Raw genomic sequence first — 26,801 nt, forward strand, 5'->3', positions numbered from 1 at the left:
CTCACACTGAAAAGGCTACCATGGGATACATACATCAACGAAAAACAACTCGCCATGTAGACCGAAATATTTTTAAATCTACATTCTTTTAATGTATGCTCAAAAATTTCAAACCAGCATCTAGCTGCTTGTTTGAGCCCATAAATTGCTATGTTCAATTTGCATACGTTTTCACGATTACAAATAATTCCTTGAGGAACTTTCATAACATCCATGTGGTGTACTTTAAAATTATATTGATTTGCAATCAATAAAATAAAACGGAAACTAGAAATTCTCGTAACAGGAGCGAACGTTGCGTCGTAGTCTATTTGATATTTTTGTGTAAAACCGTAAAAGGTCTTACTTTATATATAATTGGATTTCCCGTTTCATCATACTTCAAAGTAAATACCCACTTACAATCTACAATGTTCTTATTTTCAGGCCTTTTAACAATAGTCCATGTCTTATTTTATTCATGAGCAGAGAGTTCGATCTTGATAGCTTCGTCCCATATAGACTTATCTTTTCTATTTTGTACTTCATCAAATGAATAAGGAACTTAATTAAAAACATTGTGAGCATTCATTACAAAATTATTTTGACTTAGATCATCTTCACTATAAGATATGTATGGTCTATTTTTCAATCTTTCGATTCTTCTAGTTACATTGTTAGCTTTATTACCAATTTCATTCGTTGAAATTTGCATAAGTTCCTTACTCTCATTCAGGACTCTGTCATTATCGCTATCCTTACTTCCGTTCAGGATCTCTTGTTCAAAACTCTCATTTTGAATATATATAAGTTCAAAATGTTCCATACTCTCATTCTGGAAATTTTCATTTACGTTATCCCTTTTCTCATTCAGGAAATCTTGTTCAAAATATTCCATACACTCATTCTGGAAATTAAATTCAACACCTTCCTTACTTTCATTCAGGGGCATCCTTTCCTTACTCTCCTTCAGGAATTTAATTTTCTTATTATCCTTACTATCATTCAGGATTTCACTTTTAGTAGCTTTAGAGTTATCCATATTTGTGTAATCTACAACTACGTCTCTGGCAACCATAAATTTCTCATTTTCAAACTCCCATACTTTTAACCCATTTGGTTCGTATTTCACAAACATAGTTTTAAACGATTTATCGTCAAATTTCCGTTTTCTAATCTTGTTGTGCACATAAACAGTCGAACCAAATATTTTTAAATGTTTCAAAATCGGCTTTCTATTATGCCACATTTCATAAGGCGTTGTTTCGCTCTGCTTGGAATCCTATTTGTTAAATACGTTGCCGTCAACACAGGTTCACCCCAAAAAAAATTATCTAGCCTTGCACCATTTACCATGGCACGAGTCTTTTCAGTAATTGTTCTGATCATTCGTTCTGAAACTGCATTAAATTGTGGTGTATATGGTACAGTCAAGTGGTAACTTATTCCTTTCTCAACGCAGAACTCACGCAAATCATTAGATAAATACCCCCTTCCGTTGTCAATGTATAGATTAGTGTGTTTTACTTTTTGCCACAAAATCTTTAAACATATACACATCCGATTAATGCTTTATTAAATAAGTGACGCAATAATGAGTAAATTGATCTACAACAAGAAAGGAAGCAAACTTCGGCAAGCCGAAGTTCATATACCCTTGCAGCTATTGCAAAAATTAAATATTAAATTTTTTAAATATATTAAATAAATAAAATAACGGAAGGCACGCCTATAGCATAACACTCCAAAGTAGGATATGCGGAAATTAAACGTAACTACTACAAAGCAAGACCAACGATTAACAATTTTCAACTGACGTCAACTAAATTAACTAAGTTAAATACAAACATTTAATTTCTTCTAAAATGTAGGAAGACAAAAATAATACCCAAATTCATAAAAGACAGCACTAGGAGCAACAGATTATTTACAGACGATAAAGACATACATTTTGACATAAACAAATTACTGGACAGACACACACATTACTACCATATGAATATTAAGCTTGCTTATAAAACATATACATCATATACAAAATAGACTAATCAAAAAGAGAGAGGAAAAGAGAACGATGTTACAAAAACAACTAGACCCGAACGACTTCACATCATTTATGGAGAGCGAGCAGAACATTGCCAAAAAACTAACAAAAACAACCAAGATGGGACAAATAATGAAACTGGAGAGACTTCAGATGGAACGGAGCAAAGTTCTAACAGACAACAAAAAAACAGCTGATTGGTTTGTAAACAACACGGACACCGAGTTCCCGCCAGCAATAAAATCACTATTGGCGAAGGGTCCAAAGTTCGCTCTCCCAATAGAGAAGAAGAAATTCCCTCTCTTAAAATACATTGCGGACGGAAAGGAAATCCTCAAAACTATTATTGACAAAGAGAAACAAGAAGAGGCGCGAACCCAACCCAAGAAATAAGTTGACAACCACCACAGCATTACCACCACGAATATATGGACTACCCAAAATTCATAAAGAAGGAACCCCTCTACGACCAATCTGATCCTCCATCGGATCACCATCCTATGCACTATGCAAATACATAACAATAGACTCCAAATATAACATAAAAATTGAGAAGAATTCAGAGACAAAATCATCAACTCATATATTGGCGACGATGAAAGATTAATTTCATTTGACGTAACTTCATTATTTCCGAGTATACCGACAGATCTAGCCTTGGATATAATTAAAAACAAATGCACAATAATACAAAAACACAGTTAAATACCGCAAACAATATTTATGGACATAATAAAATTTTGTATTTAAGAAAACAGATATTTCAAATTTGAAAACAATTTTTACACACAATTAAAAGGAATGCCTATGGGATCGCCAGCCTCGCCGGTTATTGCAGATATTGTAATGGAAACTCTCCTGGACAACACGTTAGAAAAACTAAGACGCCCTCCAAGATTACTGACAAAAACAGTAGATGACCTGTTCGCAATCATTCAAGAGGATGGCATTAAAACTACACTGACCATGCTCAAATCTTTCGCCAAAAGTATAAAATTTACAATGGATCTAGAAGAAAACGATCAATTAGCTTATTTGGACTCAGTAATAATTAGACGTGGAAACCGATTAAAATTAAAATGGTACAAGAAACCAATTGAGTCCGGAAGAATAGTCAATTTTAACTCCAAACACCCAAAACAAATGATGATAAATACAGCTAGAAGCTGTATACAGAGAATGCTCAAAATTTCAGACACGCATTACCACGAAGAGACGACTCAGGAGATAAAATCAATGTTGACAGACAATGATTTTCCAAAACACATAATAAAAACATTATTATCGGAACACAAAACAACAAAACAAATAGCGTTAAAAACAATAAAAACAAAAAATATATGTCAATTACATACGTCCCGGAATTATCCGAACGTGTAGCGAAATCGGAATGCTACGACAAAGAAAACATAAGTATCGCACATAAACCGGACCACACATTAAAATCTATATACAACAGAACAAAATCAAAGATAAATGAAATTGACAAAAAAGACGTGATATATAAAATACCGTGCAACGGCGACAACAACGAAATATGCAACATGATATATATAGGAACAACAAAATCAAAGCTAGACACCATACGAACGCGCACAAAACAGCACTCATGTCCCACTGTGCCAAGAATAATCACTTTACGAACTTCGAAGAGGCGAGTATCTTATCACAAGAACAACACTATGCCAAACGATTCACCATAGAAATGCTACATATCATAAAAACACCTACAGACATACGGATGAACTACAAAACGGACACTGACTATTGCGCTCATTTATATAGACATTTACTAGGAAAGAAAAATTCGTTAAAAACTCCACGTCACCGGACGCAGACGTGTATCATAAATTAAATGGATGTCAAATGTAAATTGTTTTCTGTTTGTTAAGAATATTAAAATCGTTGTTATTATTTTAAAGTTGTCCTGAGGACGGTTGCCGAAGAGCATCCGAAATATATTGACAAATAACCAAAATTAAAAAAAATTGTGTTATGTTTTCAACATCCTGATCTCGAGCCGGCTAACAATTAATATTCTTGAAAACATTAAAATTATGATTGACTTGCGTGTATGCTTACATTGAAGCTATTTGAAGCTTATTTGATAGTTCCTATGACAGCTATATGATATCGTTTTCCGATTATAATTAAATTAAAAGCGTAATTCAGAACTGTTAAAAATTACAAAATAAATAAATTAAATTAAAAACAATTTTTTTTTATATTTTTATTGTTTCCATGGGAACTTTAAGTTCCCATTTTGATGAAATTTAAACCGAAATTCTGAAATATTTAACCATTACAATATGTCGAAGAACTGCAACAAAAATTAAAAAAAGCTAAGTTATAATTTTTTTCATTTATTTTTCCGGCTGTTCCTATGGGAGCTATATGCTATAGTCGTCCGATTTTGATTAAATTTAAACCGTAATTCTGAAATAATTAATTATTCGACACATAGAACTAAGAAAAATTAAAAAACACCAATATTATAATATGTTATTATATATTTTTCCGATCGTTCCTATGGGAGCTATTTGCTATAGTCATCCGATCCGGCTGATTCCGACTTTTATACTACCTGCAATAGAAAGACAACTTTTGGGAAAGTTTCATGCAGATAGCTTTAAAACTGAGAAACTAGTTTGCGTAGAAACGGACTGACAGACGGACAGACTGACAGACTGTCAGACGGACAGACGGACGGACAGACGGACATGGCTAGATCGTCTCTCCAAGTGATGCTGATTAGGAATATATATACTTTATAGCCTCCTTCACTGCGTTGCAAACTTCTGACTGAAATTATAATACCCTCTGCAAGGGTATAAAAATTATAATTAAAGCATGTGCGGTAACAATTACATTACAAATTTGGTCATCCCCAATTAATGCTCCTGGATGACCTTATTCAATTCTTCGAATTAAAATTCTTAAAGATGTTCCTACTATTCCGTCTATTACTAGACCACGAAGTAAAAATTAAAAATGCTAATAACGACACAAGGAGAAAGGTTATGCAGGCTGAGACTAAAACTAAATTTAACAATAACTTAAAAATTATAAAAACAATAATAACTATAAATTCAAACAAAAAAATTATAATACAAATTGTAATACACGCAAACCGTATAACATAAAGCAAAAAGTAAATAAGATAAAATGCCATCATTGTGGAAAGCAAGGACACATGAAAAAAGATTGTTTCGGCTATAATAAACAAATAAATACTGAAAACAACAAAGAGAATAACAAACGAGCGCACACTACAACCACAAGGCCAGGCTTCGCGTTCATGCTGAAAAGTGTATATAAAAATGTTAATAAGTCAAAAGTGAACGTGAATTTTATTCTTGACTCGGGTGCTATCGACCACTTCATAAACGATGAGGCTTTATTTATAGACCATGCATCTGGAAACTCCAATAAAAATTGCCGTTGCTATGCATGGGGAGTATATCTTCGAAACAAAGGGAGGAGTCGTCCGTCTGGAAAATGAATATCAGATAACGCTGGAGGAAATACTGTACTGCGGAAAAGTTGCTGAAAACCTGATATCGGTCAAAAGGCTGCAAGAGGCTGGAGTTACAGTAGTATTCGACGAAAATTGAGTTAAATTGAATAAAAACGGTGTCACGATTGCTGAAAACACAGGTGCTTACAATATGCCAGTTATTGAATTTAAAGCATATACAGTTAATTCGAAAAATACTAATTTATATTAACTATGTTTCGAGAGGTTGTGTCGTATAAGTAAAGGGAAAATGTTAGAAATAAAAAGGATAATGTTAATCCTTCTGAGTATATATTGGAAGCTTGTTTGAATGAAAAGCAAGCCAGATTACGATTTTCTAAAGATAAAATTAAAGAGCATATAACAATTCATTCTGATTTCTGTGGTCCGATAACACCAACAACTATTGATGATAAAAATTACAATGTAATTTGTATACCCTTGCAGAGAGTATTATAATTTCAGTCAGAAGTTTACAACGCAGTGAAGGAGGCTACTCCGATAAAGTATATATTCTTGATCAGCATCACTAGGAGAGTCGATCTAGCCTTGTCCGTCTGTCAGTCTGTCCGTCTGTCAGTCCGTTTCTACGCAAACTAGTTTCTCAGTTTTAAGGCCATCTGCATGAAACTTGCCCAAAAGTTGTCTTTCTATTGCAGGAAGTATATAAGTCGGAACGAGCCGGATCGGACGACTATAGCATATAGCTCCCATAGGAACAATCGAAAAAATAAATAAAAAAAAATTATAACTTTGCTGTTTTTTAATTTGCTTTTGTTTTTTATAGTAATGGTTAAATAATTCAGAATTAAGGTTTAAATTTCATAAAAATCGGACGACTATATCATATAGCTCCCATGAGAACAATTAAAATATTAAAAAAAATTTAATTTTTTTATTTTGAAATTTTTTTTAGAAATTCTTTTTGATTAATTAATAATTTGAGAGTTCAAAATTACGCTTTTAATTTTATTAAAATCGGAAAAGTGAATCATAATATTAATGTGTTCACGAATATGTTATTTCTGCAATAGCTGCAAGGGTATATGAACTTCAGCTCACCGAAGTTTGCTTCCTTTCTTGTTTTCTATTAACTTTACTAAAAAAAATGCATTATAAACATGAGAAATAATAAATAATTTAAAGAAAAATATAAAAAACATTTTCAAGCTAAATATATTAATTTATCATAACGGAATCGAGGTAAAGTACCACGAGCTCAAATAAATACAAAAGAAATAAAAGTTAATTTTACATAAAATAATAAATTAAGTACATCAACCTAAAAAAATTACCCAAAATAATATTTTTATAAATAAAATTCTTGCATATTCATCTATAAAAATTAAAGCAAATCCTCCTCTTCTATATTCTTTATTAAACCCTGAAACTAATTCAGATTCTCCCTTAGCAAAATCAAAAGGTGTACGATTTGTTTCAGCTAATGAAATTGTTAATCAAACTAAAGCTATAGGAAATAAAATAATTAAAAATAATATATATAAATTTGATAATGGAAAGAATACATTTTTTATAACTTTCAATTAAAAAAATAAAAGATAACAAAATTAAAGCTATTCTAACTTCATAAGAAATAGTTTGAGCCACAGCTCTTAGTCCTCCTAATAAGGCATAATTAGAATTAGATGACCAACCTGCTACCGTAACAGTATAAACCCCTAATCTAGTACAACATAAAAAAAACAAACCACCTAAATTAAAAGAATATAATTTAACAAAAAAGGTATACATATCCAAACAAATAAAGATAAAAATAAAGAAAAAATAGTAGAAATATAATATCTTAAATAATTAGATAATAAAGGATAAGTTTGTTCCTTAGTAAATAATTTAATCGCATCACAAAAAGGTTGAGGAATTCCTATTAAACCAACTTTATTAGGACCTTTACGAATTTGAATATAACCTAAAACTTTTCGTTCTAATAAGTTAAAAAAGCAACACTAACTAATACACAAATAATTAATAATAAACTTCCAATTAATGATAAAACAATTCTATATAAAACAAGTACTATTTGTAAATAATTTACATAAATAAATTCTAAATTTATTGCACTAATCTGCCAAAATAGTTTATATTAATAATATTCATATTTTAAAATATAATTATTTTAATATTTGGTCCTTTCGTACTAAAATATTATAATTTTTTAAAGATAGAAACCAACCTGGCTTACACCGGTTTGAACTCAGATCATGTAAGAATTTAAAAGTCGAACAGACTTAAAATTTGAACGGCTTCACCCAAAATTATATCTTAATCCAACATCGAGGTCGCAATCTTTTTTATCGATATGAACTCTCCAAAAAAATTACGCTGTTATCCCTAAAGTAACTTAATTTTTTAATCATTATTAATGGATCAATTATTCATAAATTAATGTTTTTAAAAATTAAAAGTTTTTTAAATTTTAATATCACCCCAATAAAATATTTTAATTTATTAAAATCAAATTAATCTTCATAATTAAAATAAATAAAATATAAAGATTTATAGGGTCTTCTCGTCTTTTAAATATATTTTAGCTTTTTGACTAAAAAATAAAATTCTATAAAAAATTTAAATGAAACAGTTAATATTTCGTCCAACCATTCATTCCAGCCTTCAATTAAAAGACTAATGATTATGCTACCTTTGCACAGTCAAAATACTGCGGCCATTTAAAATTTTCAGTGGGCAGGTTAGACTTTATATTTAATTCAAAAAGACATGTTTTTGTTAAACAGGCGAACATTATTTTTGCCGAATTCTTTACTTAAACTTTTCATTAAAATTTATTTTAACATTATAATATACTAATTCTATCATTATTACTTAATTTTAATAATTAAAATTAATATTTTAATAAATAATTAAAATTTAATAAATAATTTAATTTATAAAATAATTTATAACAAAATTTTTAATAATTGCTAATTCTAAACATATATTTATTAAACTTATTTATTATTTTTAAAAATTTATTTTATAGCTTATCCCATAAAATATTAAAATTATAAATTATTTAATTTATTTAATTAATTAAATAAATTTATAATTTCTAAATTAAATTTATTTCTTAAAAAACTAGATACCTTTAAAAACGAATAACATTTCATTTCTAATATAATATTTTAAATAATTTTGTCACATTAACTTATATATTATATTAACTCTTTTAAAATCGAGAAAAATAAATATTTATTTTTTATTTAATAAACGCTGATACACAAGGTACAATAAATTAAATTTTCTTTTAAAATAAAAATTTTTCAAATTATTTCAATTTTCTTTCACAATACTATTAAACTATTATTAAAATTATTTTTTCTTTAAACAATACTAAAACTTTTAAATTTATAGTTATTTCTAATAATTTTTTAAAAAATAATAAAAATTAATAAATAAAAACTAATCAATTTATATTGATTTGCACAAAAATCTTTTCAATGTAAATGAAATGCTTTACTAAATAAGCTTTAAACTGTCATTCTAGATACACTTTCCAGTACATCTACTATGTTACGACTTATCTTACCTTAATAATAAGAGCGACGGGCGATGTGTACATATTTTAGAGCTAAAATCAAATTATTTATCTTTATAATTTTACTACCAAATCCACCTTCAAAAATTTTTTCATAATTTTATTCGTTTAAATATATTTATTGTAACCCATTATTACTTAAATATAAGCTACACCTTGATCTGATATAAATTTTTATTAAAATTATTGAATATTATTATTCTTATAAAATATTCTGATAACGACGGTATATAAACTGATTAACAAACTTAAGTAAGGTCCATCGTGGATTATCGATTACAAAACAGGTTCCTCTGGATAGACTAAAATACCGCCAAATTTTTTAAGTTTCAAGAACATAACTATTACTACTTTAGTAATTAATTTACATTTTAAATAATAGGGTATCTAATCCTAGTTTTTTATTGAAAATTTTTTAGCTTCAATTATTTTTTAATAAATAGTTTAAATATAAAATTTCACTTAATATATTTAATTATATTTTTAATAATTTAATTTAACTAATACTACAAAAATTATTGTATTATTGGTATAACCGCGACTGCTGGCACCAATTTAGTCAATACTTTTTAATATTGACTATTTCTAAATTTCTTTAATTAATAATAATACTAATAAAAAATTTTAAACTAAATATAAATTCATGCAAAAATTTACCTATAAATCAAATTAATAACAAATTTTAAGCCAAAATAAAACTTAAAATTTTTATTTATTTAATTTTACAAATTAAAATAAAATAATTTTTATTTAATTTATTATTTTAATAAATAAATTAATAAAAATATATAATAATAATAATAATTTTTATTATTAAAACTTAAAAATACATAAAATTACAAAAAAAATTATTTAAAATCAATTAAATAAAAAAAATCAAATAAAAAAAAATAAAGTTTTAAAAATGAAATTTATAAAATTTTAAATAATTGATAAAAAATAATATATATATTTATATATAATTATAATATATATGTACTAAATTATTATCATTATTAATTATTAAATATAGTAATTTATTACACAATAATACAATTATAAATTTATAAATAATATAAATTTATTAAAAAAATTATAATAATTTAAAATAAAATTATTAAATAATTAGTTTAACTTATTAAATTTATAATTTAATTTACTTTATATTTAAACAATATATTTAAATATATATAAAAATTATATTATCATAATAATAATTTTCATAAATCACTAAATCTGATAATATTTCCCCTATAAATTAAATAATATGTTTTTATTTTTTACTTAATTTTAAATTTTTTTAAATAATTAATTTTAATTTTATTTTATAAATATTATTTATATTAATAATTTAAAAGAAAAAAAACTTATACATTGTTGATAATTTATATTACATATATATATACATATATAGAAAAATATATATATATATAGCAAAATATTATTATTTAATTATGTTTTATATTTTATTTTAAAAAATTACTTAAATGTATTATTAAAATATAAAATTCTATTTTTAAAATATGTAAAATTTTTAAAAAATAATAATAAATATTAAAAAAAATTAGACGAATTTTTTATTATTAATGTATCGCCTGATAAAAGGGCTACCTTGATAGGGTAGATTATGCAGTTTTCTGCATTCATGTACTGATTTATATGTTATTAGCTACCAAGGTTTTATATTTAATAGAATTAAACTATTTCTAAAAGTATCAAAAACTTTTGTGCATCGTACAGTAAAATATATTAATAAAATTTTAAAAATATAAGCTAATTAAGCTACTGGGTTCATACCCCATTTATAAAGGTTATAATCTTTTTCTTTATAATTTTTAATAATTCATAAAAAATTGTATTTATTATAATTATAATTATTGGAACATTAATTACAGTTACATCTTATTCTTGGTTAAAGCTTTAATAGGTTTAGAAATTAATTTGTTGTCTTTTATCCCCTTATTAGGAAATAATAATAATTTAATATCTACAGAAGCTTCTTTGAAATATTTAGCATCAACTGTTTTATTATTTTCTTCTATTTTATTAATATTAAGAAATAATATAAATACTGAAATTAATGAATCTTTTACATCAATAATTATCATATCTGCCTTATTATTAAAAAGTGGAGCCGCTCCTTTCCATTTTTGATTCCCAGATATAATCGAAGGATTAACTTGAATAAATGCATTAATATTAATAACTTGACAAAAAATTGGCCCATTAATATTAATTTCTTATTTAAATATTACAAATCTACTATTAATAAGAGTAATTTTATCTGTAATTATTGGAACAATTGGAGGATTAAATCAAACTTTTTTGCGAAAATTAATAGCTTTTTCTTCTATTAACCATTTAGGATGAATATTAAATTTTTTAATATAAGTGATTCAATTTTATAAATTAATTTTTTATTTTATTCATTTTTAACATTTATATTTAATATTTTTAAACTATTTCATTTAAACCAATTATTTTCTTGATTTTTTATAAGAAAAATATTAAAATTTTAATTATTTATAAAGTTTTTATCATTAGGAGGATTACCGCCATTTTTAGGATTTTTACCTAAATGACTCGTAATTCAACAATTAACATTATGTAATCAATATTAGCATTAATAATAATATCAACTTTAGTAACATTATTATTTTATTTACGAATTTGTTATTCAGCATTTATACTTAACTATTTTGAAAATAACTGAATTACGGAGATAAAATAGTAATAATACAAATTTATATTTTTTAATAACTTTTTTTCGATTTTGGGATTATTTTTAATTTCTATATTTTTTTGTATATGCTAAGGTTTTAAGTTAATTAAACTAATAGCCTTCAAAGCTGTAAATATAGGGTTATCCTTTAAGCCTTCGTAAAAATTTACTCCTTCAAAATTGCAGTTTGATATCATTATTGACTATAAAGCCTAAATAATTATAAAATAATATTTGATTAAGAAGAAAAACTCTTATAAATAGATTTACAATCTATTGCCTAAATTTCAGCCACTTAATCAAATCGCGACAATGATTATTTTCTACCAATCATAAAGATATTGGAACTTTATATTTTATTTTAGGAGCTTGAGCTTGGAGCTTGAGCCGGAATAGTAGGAACATCTTTAAGAAGTTTAATTCGAGCTGAATTAGGTCATCCAGGAGCATTAATTGGGGATGACCAAATTAATAATGTAATTGTAACCGCACATGCTTTTATTATAATTTTCTTTATAGTAATACCAATTATAATTGGAGGATTTGGTAATTGATTAGTACATTTAATATTAGGAGCACCAGATATGGCATTACCACGAATAAATAATATAAGATTTTGATTACTATGATACCTCCTGCTCTTTCCTTACTATTAGTGAGAAGAATTGTTGTAAACGGAGCTGGACCAGGATAGACAGTTTACCCTCCTCTTTCTGCTGGAATCGCTCTTGGAGGTTCTTCAGTAGATTTAAAAATTTTTTCTTTACACTTAGCTGGAATTTCTTCTATTTTAGGAGCAGTAAATTTTATTACTACATTAATTAAGTTACGATCTACTGGAATTACATTAGATCGAATAACTTTATTTGTTTGATCAGTAGTAATTACTGCTTTATTACTTCTGTTATCATTACCAGTTTTAGCTGGGGCTATTACTATATTATTAACAGATCGAAATTTAAATACCTCATTTTTTGACCCAGCAGGAGGAGGTGACCCTATTTTATACTAACATTTATTTTGATTTTTCGGTCATCCAGAAGTTTACATTTTAATTTTACCAGGATTTGGAATAATTTCTCATCTATTAGTCAAGAATCAGGTAAAAAGTTATTGTTTGAGCTCATCATATATTCACAGTAGGGATAGATGTTGATACTCAAGCTTATTTTACATCTGCCACTATAATTATTGCTGTACCTACGGGAATTAAAATTTTTAGATGATTTGCAACTTTACATGGAACTAAACTTTCTTACTCACCAGCTCATAACTCACCAGCCCATAAGGCTTTAGGATTTGTTTTTTTATTCACAGTTGGAGGATTAACAGGAGTAGTATTAGCTAATTCATCTGTTGATATTATTCTTCATGATACATATTATGTAGTAGCTCATTTTCATTATGTTTTATCAATAGGAGCAGTATGTGCTATAATAGCAGGATTTATTCATCGATACCCTTTATTTACTGGTTTAACATTAAATACTGAATGATTAAAAAGTCAATTTGTTATTATATTTATTGGAGTAAATTTAACGTTTTTCCCTCAACATTTCTTAGGTCTAGCAGGAATACCCCGACGATACTCTGATTACCCAGATTCTTACACAACTTGAAATGTTGTATCAACAATTGTGTCAACTATTTCATTATTAGAAATTTTATTATTTTTTTATATTATTTGAGAAAGTTTAGTTTCACAACGACAAGTAATTTATCCTATTCAATTAAATTTATCTATTGAATGATACCAAAATACTCCTCCTGCTGAACATAGCTATTCTGAATTACCACTTTTAACAAATTAATTTCTAATTAATAATGATTAATTAATAATTTGACAGTTCAAAATTACGCTTTTAATTTTATTAAAATCGGAAAAGTGAATCATAATATTAATGTGTTCACGAATATGTTATTTCTGCAATAGCTGCAAGGGTATATGAACTTCAGCTGACCGAAATTTGCTTCCTTTCTTGTTTTCTATTAACTTTACTAAAAAAAATGCATTATAAAAATGAGAAATAATAAATAATTTAAAGAAAAAGATAGAAAACATTTTCAAGCTAAATATATTAATTTATCATAACGAAATCGAGGTAAAGTACCACGAGCTCAAATAAATACAAAAGAGATAAAAGTTAATTTTACATAAAATAATAAATTAAGTACATCACACCTAAAAAAATTACACAAAATAATATTCTTATAAATAAAATTCTTGCATATTCAGCTATAAAAATTAAAGCAAATCCTCCTCTTCTATATTCTATTAAACCCTGAAACTAATTCAGATTCTCCTTCAGCAAAATCAAAAGGTGTTCGATTTGTTTCAGCTAATGAAATTGTTAATCAAACTAAAGCTATAGGAAATAAAATAATTAAAAATCATATATAAATTTGATAATAATAAAAATAAACTATATTATAACTTCCAATTAAAAAAATAAAAGATAATAAAATTAAAGCTAATCTAACTTCATAAGAAATAGTTTGAGCAACAGCTCGTAATCCTCCTAATAAAGCATAATTAGAATTAGATGATCAACCTGCTACTATAACAGTATAAACTCCTAATCTAGTACAACATAAAAAAAACAAACCACCTAAATTAAAAGAATATAATTTAACAAAAAAAGGTATACATATCCAAACAAATAAAGATAAAAATAAAGAAAAAATAGGAGAAATATAATATCTTAAATAATTAGATAATAAAGGATAAGTTTGTTCCTTAGTAAATAATTTAATCGCATCACAAAAAGGTTGAGGAATTCCTATTAAACCAACTTTATTAGGACCTTTACGAATTTGAATATAACCTAAAACTTTTCGTTCTAATAAAGTTAAAAAAGCAACACTAACTAATACACAAATAATTAATAATAAACTTCCAATTAATGATAAAACAAATTCTATATAAAACAAGTACTATTTGTAAAATAATTTACATAAATAAATTCTAAATTTATTGCACTAATCTGCCAAAATAGTTTATATTAATAATATTCATATTTTAAAATATAATTATTTTAATATTTGGTCCTTTCGTACTAAAATATTATAATTTTTTAAAGATAGAAACCAACCTGGCTTACACCGGTTTGAACTCAGATCATGTAAGAATTTAAAAGTCGAACAGACTTAAAATTTGAACGGCTTCACCCAAAATTATATCTTAATCCAACATCGAGGTCGCAATCTTTTTTATCGATATGAACTCTCCAAAAAAATTACGCTGTTATCCCTAAAGTAACTTAATTTTTAATCATTATTAATGGATCAATTATTCATAAATTAATGTTTTTAAAAATTAAAAGTTTTTTAAATTTTAATATCACCCCAATAAAATATTTTAATTTATTAAAATCAAATTAATCTTCATAATTAAAATAAATAAAATATAAAGATTTATAGGGTCTTCTCGTCTTTTAAATATATTTTAGCTTTTTGACTAAAAAATAAAATTCTATAAAAAATTTAAATGAAACAGTTAATATTTCGTCCAACCATTCATTCCAGCCTTCAATTAAAAGACTAATGATTATGCTACCTTTGCACAGTCAAAATACTGCGGCCATTTAAAATTTTCAGTGGGCAGGTTAGACTTTATATTTAATTCAAAAAGACATGTTTTTGTTAAACAGGCGAACATTATTTTTGCCGAATTCTTTACTTAAACTTTTCATTAAAATTTATTTTAACATTATAATATACTAATTCTATCATTATTACTTAATTTTAATAATTAAAATTAATATTTTAATAAATAATTAAAATTTAATAAATAATTTAATTTATAAAATAATTTATAACAAAATTTTTAATAATTGCTAATTCTAAACATATATTTATTAAACTTATTTATTATTTTTAAAAATTTATTTTATAGCTTATCCCATAAAATATTAAAATTATAAATTATTTAATTTATTTAATTAATTAAATAAATTTATAATTTCTAAATTAAATTTATTTCTTAAAAAACTAGATACCTTTAAAAACGAATAACATTTCATTTCTAATATAATATTTTAAAATAATTTTGTCACATTAACTTATATATTATATTAACTCTTTTAAAATCGAGAAAAATAAATATTTATTTTTTATTTAATAAACGCTGATACACAAGGTACAATAAATTAAATTTTCTTTTAAAATAAAAATTTTTCAAATTATTTCAATTTTCTTTCACAATACTATTAAACTATTATTAAAATTATTTTTTCTTTAAACAATACTAAAACTTTTAAATTTATAGTTATTTCTAATAATTTTTTAAAAAATAATAAAAATTAATAAATAAAAACTAATCAATTTATATTGATTTGCACAAAAATCTTTTCAATGTAAATGAAATGCTTTACTAAATAAGCTTTAAACTGTCATTCTAGATACACTTTCCAGTACATCTACTATGTTACGACTTATCTTACCTTAATAATAAGAGCGACGGGCGATGTGTACATATTTTAGAGCTAAAATCAAATTATTTATCTTTATAATTTTACTACCAAATCCACCTTCAAAAATTTTTTCATAATTTTATTCGTTTAAATATATTTATTGTAACCCATTATTACTTAAATATAAGCTACACCTTGATCTGATATAAATTTTTATTAAAATTATTGAATATTATTATTCTTATAAAATATTCTGATAACGACGGTATATAAACTGATTAACAAACTTAAGTAAGGTCCATCGTGGATTATCGATTACAAAACAGGTTCCTCTGGATAGACTAAAATACCGCCAAATTTTTTAAGTTTCAAGAACATAACTATTACTACTTTAGTAATTAATTTACATTTTAAATAATAGGGTATCTAATCCTAGTTTTTTATTAAAATTTTTTAGCTTCAATTATTTTTTAATAAAATAGTTTAAATATAAAATTTCACTTAATATATTTAATTATATTTTTAATAAATTAATTTAACTAATACTAAAAAAATTTATTTGTATTATTGGTATAACCGCGACTGCTGGCACCAATTTAGTCAATACTTTTTAATATTGCTATTTCTAAATTTCTTTAATTAATAATATTAATTACTGCGAATAAATATTTATATATTTATTTTTAAAATAAATATAAATTCATATAAAAATTTACATATAAATCAAATTAATAACAAATTTTAAGCCAAAATAAAACTTTAAATTTTATTAATTTTAATATTATAAATTAAAATTAAAATAATTTATATTTAATTAATTATATTTAATATATTGATTATAAAAAATATATAATATTTTTAATAATTTTTTATAATTAAAAATTTATTTATACTAAATATTTTAAAAATTATTAATTTATTTAAAATTAATAATTTTATTAAATAATTAAATTTATATTTTAATAAAAATAAAAATAATTTAATAATTATTATTATTTTTTTAAAAAAAAAATAAAAATTTTTTTTTCATTATAATAAATTTAAAATAACAATAATTTAAAACAAATAAACTTCAAAATCACAAATATTAAAAAATTTTAAAAAAATCTAACAATTTTTTTTTTAAAAAATAATAATTTTTAAAAAAAATAATAATTTTTAAAAATATTATTTATAATAATTTATAAAATTTCTTTTTAATTTAATAATATTTTAAAAAAAATTAAAATTTTAAAAATTTTATGTAAATTTTTAAACTCTACTTTTAAAATATTAATAAATATAAATTTATAAAAATTTAAAAAATTTTTAATTTATTTTTATTTAAATTATTAAAATTTAATTAAATAAACAAAAATAAAAAATTAAAAATAAAATTTTTAAAAATTAAATTATTAATAAAATAATTTACAAAATTTAATTTATAATTTAAAAATTTATAAATATATATATATATATATATATATATATATATATATATATTTATAATAATAATTTATAACTTTATAATTATATAAATTAATTTATTAATACTAATTTATTTAAATTGTTAAATAATTAATTTATCTTATAAAATTTATAAACTAATTTACTTATAATAAAATAATTTATATCCATATATGTATATAATTATATTATTATAATAATAATTATTATTAATCACTAAATCTGATAATATTTCCCCTATAAATTAAATAATTAAATTTTTTTTTATTATCTAATTTAAATATAAAAAAAAAATTAATTTAAATTTTATAAAATAAATTTTATTAATATTAATAATTTAATTAAAAAAAATAATTTAAATAAGATTTAATTAATTAAAATAATTTTTTATTGTAATTTATAAAACAATAAAATTAAAATAATATAAATATTACTATACATTCATAAATTTATTAAATTAATAAATTTAATTTTTAAAAAATTTTATATTTAAAATTTAAATAAATCTTATAAATTAATATAAATAAAAATCTATATTAAAAAATTATTATTTTTTTTTTTTTTTAAAAAAAAAATTTTTGTATACTAAGTTCAAGATTAATAGATAATCTATATATATATAAATATTTAATATATTATTATATAGCTAACAATTTAAATAAAAAATTTCGCAATCCAAAAATGTAGACATAAATAGTAAAAAAAAATCTATATTAATATATTTATCTAACATTCTTGGATTTATATAAATAATATAATTATTTAATTAATTATTATATATTTATAAATTTATATATTGTTGATAATTTATATAACATATATATATATATAGAAAAATATAATTATTTAATTATATTTTATATTTTATTTTTAAAAATTACTTAAATGTATTATTAAAAAAAAAATGTCCTATTTTTAATTATGTAAAATTTTCAAAAAATAATAGTAAACAAAAAAAAAAAAAAAAAAAATTAGATGAATTTTTATTATTAATGAATTGCCTGATAAAAGGGCTACCTTGATAGGGTAGATTATGCAGTTTTCTGCATTCATTGACTGATTTATATATTATTAGTTACCAAGGTTTTATATTTAATAGAATTAAACTATTTCTAAAAGTATCAAAAACTTTTGTGCATCGTACACTAAAATATATTAATAATTTTTTATAAAAAGATAAGCTAATTAAGCTACTGGGTTCATACCCCATTTATAAAGGTTATAATCCTTTTCTTTTTAATTTTTAATAATTCATCAAAAATTTTATTTATTATAATTATAATTATTGGAACATTAATTACAGTTACATCTAATTCTTGGTTAGGAGCTTGAATAGGTTTAGAAATTAATTTGTTGTCTTTTATCCCCCTATTAAGAGATAATAATAATTTAATATCTACAGAAGCTTCTTTAAAATATTTTTTAACCCAAGCCTTAGCATCAACTGTTTTATTATTTTCTTCTATTTTATTAATATTAAAAAATAATATAAATTCTGAAATTAATGAATCTTTTACATCAATAATTATTATATCCGCCTTATTATTAAAAAGTGGAGCCGCTCCTTTCCATTTTTGATTCCCAAATATAATAGAAGGACTAACTTGAATAAACGCTTTAATATTAATAACTTGACAAAAAATTGCCCCGTTAATATTAATTTCTTATTTAAATATTAAAAATTTATTATTAATTAGAGTAATTTTATCTGTAATTATTGGAGCAATTGGAGGATTAAACCAAACTTCTTTACGAAAATTAATAGCTTTTTCTTCTATTAATCATTTAGGATGAATATTAAGATCTTTAATAATTAGTGATTCAATTTGATTAATTTATTTTTTATTCTATTCATTTTTATCATTTATTTTAACATTTATATTTAATATTTTTAAATTATTTCATTTAAATCAACTATTTTCATGATTTTGTAGAAGAAAAATTTTAAAATTTTCATTATTTATAAATTTCTTATCGTTAGGAGGATTACCTCCATTTTTAGGATTTTTACCTAAATGGCTTGTAATTCAACAATTAACATTATGTAACCAATATTTTTTATTAACATTAATAATAATATCAACTTTAGTAACATTATTTTTCTATTTACGAATTTGTTACTCAGCTTTTATATTAAATTATTTTGAAAATAACTGAGTTATGGAGATAAATATAAATAGTAATAATACAAATTTATATTTATTAATAACTTTTTTTTCAATTTTTGGATTATTTTTAATTTCTATATTTTTTTTTATATGCTAAGGTTTTAAGTTAATTAAACTAATAGCCTTCAAAGCTGTAAATATAGGGTTATCCTTTAAGCCTTAGTAAAAATTTACTCCTTCAAAATTGCAGTTTGATGTCATTGTTGACTATAAAGCCTAAATAATTATATATATATATATATATAATATTTGATTAAGAAGAATAACTCTTATAAATAGATTTACAATCTATCGCCTAAATTTCAGCCACTTAATCAAATCGCGACAATGATTATTTTCTACAAATCATAAAGATATTGGGACTTTATATTTTATTTTTGGAGCTTGAGCCGGAATAGTGGGAACATCTTTAAGAATTTTAATTCGAGCTGAATTAGGTCATCCAGGAGCATTAATTGGAGATGATCAAATTTATAACGTAATTGTTACTGCACATGCTTTTATTATAATTTTTTTTATAGTAATACCAATTATAATTGGGGGATTTGGTAATTGATTAGTACCTTTAATATTAGGAGCTCCAGATATAGCATTTCCACGAATAAATAATATAAGATTTTGATTACTACCTCCTGCTCTTTCTTTATTATTAGTGAGAAGAATGGTTGAAAATGGGGCTGGAACAGGATGAACAGTTTATCCTCCTCTTTCGGCTGGAATTGCTCATGGAGGTGCTTCAGTAGATTTAGCAATTTTTTCTTTACATCTAGCTGGAATTTCTTCAATTTTAGGAGCAGTAAATTTTATTACTACAGTAATTAATATACGATCTACTGGAATTACACTAGATCGAATACCTTTATTTGTTTGATCAGTAGTAATTACAGCTTTATTACTTCTATTATCATTGCCAGTTTTAGCTGGAGCTATCACTATATTATTAACAGACCGAAATTTAAATACTTCCTTTTTTGACCCAGCAGGAGGAGGAGACCCTATTTTATATCAACATTTATTTTGATTTTTTGGTCATCCAGAAGTTTATATTTTAATTTTACCAGGATTTGGAATAATTTCTCATATTATTAGTCAAGAATCAGGTAAAAAGGAAACATTTGGTTCTTTAGGAATAATTTATGCTATATTAGCTATTGGATTATTAGGATTTATTGTTTGAGCTCATCATATATTCACAGTAGGAATAGATGTTGATACTCGAGCTTATTTTACGTCTGCTACTATAATTATTGCCGTACCTACAGGAATTAAAATTTTCAGATGATTGGCTACTTTACATGGAACTCAACTTTCCTATTCACCAGCTATTTTATGAGCTTTAGGATTTGTTTTTTTATTTACAGTTGGAGGATTAACAGGAGTAGTACTAGCTAATTCATCTGTTGATATTATTCTTCATGATACATATTATGTAGTTGCTCATTTTCATTATGTTTTATCAATAGGGGCAGTATTTGCTATTATAGCAGGATTTATCCATTGATATCCTTTATTTACTGGTTTAACATTAAATACTAAATGATTAAAAAGTCAATTTATTATTATATTTATTGGAGTAAATTTAACATTTTTCCCTCAACATTTCTTAGGATTAGCTGGAATACCTCGACGATACTCAGATTATCCAGATGCTTATACAACTTGAAATGTTGTATCAACAATTGGATCAACTATTTCATTATTAGGAATTTTATTCTTTTTTTATATTATTTGAGAAAGTTTAGTTTCACAACGACAAGTAATTTATCCTATTCAATTAAATTCCTCTATTGAATGATACCAAAATACTCCTCCTGCTGAACATAGCTATTCTGAATTACCACTTTTAACAAATTAATTTCTAATATGGCAGATTAGTGCAATGGATTTAAGCTCCATATATAAAGTATTTTACTTTTATTAGAAATTACTAATGTCTACATGAGCTAATTTAGGTTTACAAGATAGAGCTTCTCCTTTAATAGAACAATTAATTTTTTTCCATGATCATGCATTATTAATTTTAGTAATAATTACTGTATTAGTTGGATATTTAATATTTATATTATTTTTTAATAATTATGTAAATCGATTTCTTTTACACGGACAATTAATTGAAATAATTTGAACTATTTTACCAGCAATCATTTTATTATTTATTGCCTTACCTTCTTTACGTCTATTATATTTATTAGATGAAATTAATGAACCTTCAGTAACTTTAAAAAGAATTGGTCACCAATGATATTGAAGTTATGAATATTCAGATTTTAATAATATCGAATTTGATTCTTATATAATCCCAACAAATGAATTATCGACAGATGGATTTCGATTATTAGATGTTGATAACCGAATTGTACTACCTATAAATTCTCAAATTCGAATTTTAGTAACAGCTGCTGATGTAATTCATTCTTGAACAGTTCCAGCTTTAGGTGTAAAGGTAGATGGAACTCCTGGCCGATTAAACCAAACTAATTTTTTTATTAACCGTCCAGGTTTATTTTATGGTCAATGTTCAGAAATTTGTGGGGCTAACCATAGTTTTATACCAATTGTTATTGAAAGTGTACCTGTAAATTATTTTATTAAATGAATTTCTAGAAATAATTCTTCATTAGATGACTGAAAGCAAGTACTGGTCTCTTAAACCATTTAATAGTAAATTAGCACTTACTTCTAATGACAAAAAATTAGTTAAAATCATAACATTAGTATGTCAAACTAAAATTATTAAATTATTAATATTTTTTAATCCCACAAATAGCTCCAATTAGATGATTACTTTTATTTATTGTTTTTTCTATTACATTTATTTTATTTTGTTCAATTAATTATTATTCTTATATACCATCTTCACCTAAATCTAATGAATTAAAAAATATTAATTTAAATTCAATAAACTGAAAATGATAACAAATTTATTTTCTGTATTTGACCCTTCAGCTATTTTTAATTTATCATTAAATTGATTAAGAACATTTTTAGGACTTTTAATAATTCCATCAATTTATTGATTAATACCTTCTCGATATAATATTTTTTGAAATTCTATTTTATTAACTCTTCATAAAGAATTTAAAACATTATTAGGACCTTCAGGTCATAATGGTTCTACATTTATTTTTATTTCTTTATTTTCATTAATTCTATTTAATAATTTTATAGGATTATTTCCTTATATTTTTACTAGAACAAGACATTTAACTTTAACATTATCATTAGCACTACCATTATGATTATGTTTTATATTATATGGATGAATTAATCACACACAACATATATTTGCTCATTTAGTACCACAAGGAACACCTGCAGTTCTTATACCTTTTATAGTATGTATTGAAACTATTAGAAATATTATTCGACCTGGAACATTAGCTGTGCGATTGACCGCTAATATAATTGCTGGTCATTTATTATTAACTTTATTAGGAAATACTGGACCTTCTATATCTTATTTATTAATTTCATTCTTACTAATTGCTCAAATTGCTTTATTAGTTTTAGAATCAGCTGTAGCTATAATTCAATCATATGTATTTGCTGTATTAAGAACTTTATACTCTAGAGAAGTAAATTAATGTCTACACATTCAAATCATCCTTTTCATTTAGTTGATTATAGCCCATGACCATTAACTGGAGCTATTGGAGCTATAACAACTGTATCAGGTATAGTAAAATGATTTCATCAATACGATATTTCATTATTTTTTTTAGGTAATATTATCACTATTTTAACAGTTTACCAGTGATGACGAGATGTTTCACGAGAAAGAACTTATCAAGGATTACATACTTACGCGGTAACTATTGGATTACGATGAGGAATAATTTTATTTATTTTATCAGAAGTTTTATTTTTTGTAAGTTTTTTTTGAGCATTTTTTCATAGAAGTTTATCACCAGCAATTGAATTAGGAGCATCATGACCTCCTTTAGGAATTATTTCATTTAACCCATTTCAAATTCCTTTATTAAATACAGCTATTTTACTAGCATCAGGAGTAACTGTAAATCATTCACAAACTACTCAGGGATTATTTTTCACAGTCTTATTAGGAATTTATTTTACAATTTTACAAACTTACGAATATATTGAAGCTCCTTTTACTATTGCGGATTTAGTTTATGGTTCAACATTTAATATAGCAACAGGATTTTATGGAGTTCATGTATTAATTGGAACAACTTTTTTATTAGTATGTTTATTGCGTCATTAAAATAATCATTTTTCAAAAAATCATCATTTTGGATTTGAAGCAGCTGCATGATATTGACATTTTGTTGATGTAGTTTGATTATTTTTATATATCACAATTTACTGATGATAAATTATTATTATTATCTATATAGTATAAAAGTATATTTGTAGTTAATTATAACATTTGATTTGCATTCAAAAATCAATTGCAGTTAGTTTCGACCTAACCTTAGGTAATTTTTCCCTTATTCTTTAATTGAAGCCAAAAAGAGGCGTATCACTGTTAATGATATATTTTTTTTTTTGGTTTTAATTTAATTTTTATTTACAATCTGTCTAATGACAATAAGTAAATTGTATCACTAATATTTACATAACAGGAATAGCAGATTTCCAGTGAAACCTGCTATTAACTTAATTTCTCGTTTACTTAAATTTACCTATCAGGGAGATCAAGAATGTGGAATCTTTTGAGTCTTTTGAATGTTAATCTATTGTCTACTAGAATTATTTACATGATTGAGAAGTCTGTCTGTATATTTCTTACTATATTTTTTTATCTCCTCTTTTACAGTTGGAATATTTAGATCTTTATGAATATTTGCATTGGTTACATAATATGGAGCGTTAACAATTTGTCGCAAGGTTTTTGATTGGTAGCGCTGAAGTATTTCAATATTTGAATTGCTAGCTGTTCCCCAGAGTTGGATAGCGTAGGTCCAAACAGGCTTCAAAATGGCTTTTGTAGAGAAGAATTTAGTTTTCCAAAGTGGCTGTTGATTTTCTACCTAGTAACCAGGACATTTTCAGTGTTTTCAGTTTGAGTTGTTGTCTTTTCGCTTTTATGTGGTGTTTCCATGTTAGTCTGCGGTCGAGGTGCATGCCAAGATACTTCACACAGGAGTCTTGTGGAGTTAATGATATAACTGGGAATTTAACCCATAATTAAGGAAGTATGTTGGTCAAGTAAAAGCTGCTAAACTTTTTTCTCTTAATGGTTAAATTCCATTTATACTATATTTATATAGTTTAAATAAAACCTTACATGTTCATTGTAATAATAAAATATAGTTATTTTTATAAATTACTAAAATTATTCACTATATTCAAAGATTAATTAATCTCCATAACATCTTCAGTGTCATACTCTAAATATAAGCTATTTGAATATAAAAATAGTAAAAAATTAAATAAAATTAAAATCCAAAATACAAATAATATAAATAAATTTTTAAACTATTATTATGTATTAAAAATAAAGTTTTAGAATAATTTATTAATTTATAATATAAATGTTGACCTCCAAAATATTCAGACCAACCTTGATCAAAACTTTTAACAACTAATTGACCATAATTTAAAGGATAAAAAATTATTCCATAAGTTCTAATATAAGGTATAAATCATATTGAACCTAAAAATACTGAAAAATTATAATTTAATAAAGATTTATTTAATGAATATAAATTTGTTATAGAAATTAAATACCCAAATAAACCTCCAAAAATACAAACAAATAAAGTTAATAATTTTATATATAAAGGTAAACAAATTATATAAGGAATAGGAAAAATTAATCAATTTAATATTCTACCCCCAATAATTCTTATAATTAATAAACCTATTATACCTCGCAATATAATTCAACTTTCATCATTTAATATATTTAAACTTCCACAATTTAAATCTCCAACTATAGAATAATATACTAACCGAAAAGAATAACTTACAGTTAAACCAGTAGAAAAAAAATATAAAAAAAATGAAAATATATTAATGTAATATAACAATTTCTAAAATTATATCCTTAGAATAAAATCCAGCTAAAAATGGTATCCCACATAAAGCTAAATTAGAAACATTAAAACAAGTAGAAGTTATTATTATTATTAGTATCGGGGTGTTTAGTGTACCGCGACCTGTAAGATCTATTGTACCCCCATTCAGAGCCTACAGCTCAGATATCAACCCACTTCCTCGAATAAAGTCGAGGAGTTTTAGTGGGTTGATTCTTCCTAGGAGCTCAGGTGTAAGAGTTTTGGTTCCTAAGATTTTACATCTTATACTTGCTAAAGCCGGACAGTCTGCGATGATGTGTTTAGAGGTTTCGTCCTCTATGTCGCAGAATCTGCAAGTTCTACTGCTGGTTATTCCCATCTTACCTAGGTGACTTTTCAGTCTACAGTGCCCGGTTAGTAATCCGGTAACGATCCTAAGTAAATTTTTCCCTAGTTGAATAAGTTCCTTGAACCTCTTCTTGTTGTAGTTATTTATTTGAGTTTTAGCTTGCCTTAGGCCTGGGGTATTCCTCCAGTGTTCTTGTCTCATGGCGCCTTCCTCTTTCCTAAGGTATTCTTTTATAGTGTGCCTCCCTATGCCACAGTAGGGCTCTGGTCCTATCAGGAGCTGTTCGGCTCCTAGTTTTGCCATTTTATCGGCATTCATTTCCGGATATATCCTTATGTCCCGGAATCCATCTGAGGACCAGCCTGTTTCGGCTGCCCAATATATTTAGCTTACTCTTCACCTCTAGGACTAGCTTCGAGGTGGTTTTGTTACTATGTAAAGCAGTAATTGCTGCTCGGCTGTCCGAAAGGATCGATATGTCCTTTTCCTTGTATCGACCCTGTATGTTGAGCTCTGCACAACGTCCAATGGCACATACCTCAGCCTGGAATATGCTGGTATATTGGCCAAGGGATTCGTGATATTTTATGCGAGGCCCTACCACTCCAAGGCCCGTGCCTTGTTGTGTCAGGGATCCATCTGTGTACCATG

At 24.6% G+C, this 26,801-nt stretch overlaps 6 pseudogenes; 3 read left to right on the top strand and 3 right to left on the bottom strand.

Moving 5' to 3' along the window:
- Positions 1-6,672: 6,672 nt before the first annotated feature.
- Positions 6,673-11,628, bottom strand: LOC128265015 (NADH-ubiquinone oxidoreductase chain 1-like; annotated as a pseudogene).
- Positions 11,629-12,079: 451 nt separating this feature from the next.
- LOC128265025 (cytochrome c oxidase subunit 1-like) lies at positions 12,080-13,604 on the top strand (annotated as a pseudogene).
- A 218-nt stretch (positions 13,605-13,822) lies between these two features.
- On the bottom strand, positions 13,823-19,645 carry LOC128265016 (NADH-ubiquinone oxidoreductase chain 1-like; annotated as a pseudogene).
- Positions 19,646-20,131: 486 nt separating this feature from the next.
- LOC128265023 (cytochrome c oxidase subunit 1-like) lies at positions 20,132-22,432 on the top strand (annotated as a pseudogene).
- A 956-nt stretch (positions 22,433-23,388) lies between these two features.
- On the top strand, positions 23,389-24,154 carry LOC128265028 (cytochrome c oxidase subunit 3-like; annotated as a pseudogene).
- Positions 24,155-25,204: 1,050 nt separating this feature from the next.
- LOC128265017 (NADH-ubiquinone oxidoreductase chain 5-like) lies at positions 25,205-25,901 on the bottom strand (annotated as a pseudogene).
- Positions 25,902-26,801: the final 900 nt, after the last annotated feature.

This window comes from Drosophila gunungcola, unplaced genomic scaffold, assembly GCF_025200985.1.
Source record: "Drosophila gunungcola strain Sukarami unplaced genomic scaffold, Dgunungcola_SK_2 000089F, whole genome shotgun sequence".
NCBI lineage: Eukaryota > Metazoa > Arthropoda > Insecta > Diptera > Drosophilidae > Drosophila > Drosophila gunungcola.